This window comes from Seriola lalandi, unplaced genomic scaffold (assembly GCF_002814215.2).
Source record: "Seriola lalandi dorsalis isolate HSWRI2012SDOR001 ecotype SW California unplaced genomic scaffold, Sedor1 jcf7180002054887, whole genome shotgun sequence".
In the NCBI taxonomy this organism is placed as follows: domain Eukaryota; kingdom Metazoa; phylum Chordata; class Actinopteri; order Carangiformes; family Carangidae; genus Seriola; species Seriola lalandi.
Window position 1 is genome coordinate 93,221 of NW_019525439.1, and position 1,073 is coordinate 94,293.

The following is a 1,073-nucleotide window of genomic DNA, read 5'->3' on the forward strand; positions in this document are numbered from 1 at the left end:
TGTGATTGATCAAACTCTTCTTCTCTTACTCAGTAGACGAGACGCTGCTGCCCCCTGCTGTTAGACTTGAGTACTACACGTCACAATCAAAGTCAGAGGTATCAACAGCTTACTGTGTATTTTACAGCAACAAATCGTATCAAAGTACTTTGATGTCAAAATGCGTACCTGCTACGTAGAAAGCTTAAAGGTTGGCAGGTCTGTAACTCACTGAAAGACAGTTTGAGAAGTTTCCCTCAGAGCCTTTGAGTCTTCACTTCTAGTGTTGGACTTCAAACTTCAGGAGGATCAAACCCATGACTGTGAGACACCTGAAGAGTCCTCTAACACCAGAGACACTGGAGACATCATTTCTAAAAGCTTCCCAGTCTTTCCTCTGAGTGTTGGATTTTCTGATGTGATCAGGATCAAACACACAATCTCTAAATGTCTCACCACTTTGAGACTGTGACAGATTTTGAATTTCACTTCTAGTGTTGTCTTCTTTGCAGAGGTGATGACGCCCCGCCCTCACCTGAGGAAGCAGCCAGGTGGAGAGAGGAGCAGGAACCAGAGGTATAGACCCTGTGGAACTGCAGTGTGTTGAAATGATTGACATCTGTCAGTTGTTCCCGCTTGACATTTGAAAGACTGAACCCAGCGCTGTGATTTGTCGAACTCTTCTTCTCTTACTCAGCAGACTAGATGCTGCTGCCCCCTGCTGTTAGACTTGAGTACTACACGTGCACAATTGAACTCACAGGTGTAGTAATGGAGAGATGAAGATTCATGAAGCACTGAACCAATCCAGCAAGGTGGTTTTATAAAAGCCTCATTTTTTGATGCTTCATGTTGAACAAAGCGACATCTACTGGCCAGAATGTAAAACAGACAAATACAAATGTTTGTATATTACAAATTAAACCAATCAACATATGTGCTTGAAAATATATATTTCAATAAACATAAAGTTTTTATAATAAATGTACTCTATTATGCTGCTCGTACTTTATTGGAAGAAATAAAATCAAAGTGGACATAAACCGGACAGCAGCTTAAAACAGAGCTCCGTCGGTTAACTGTTAATTTCCTAA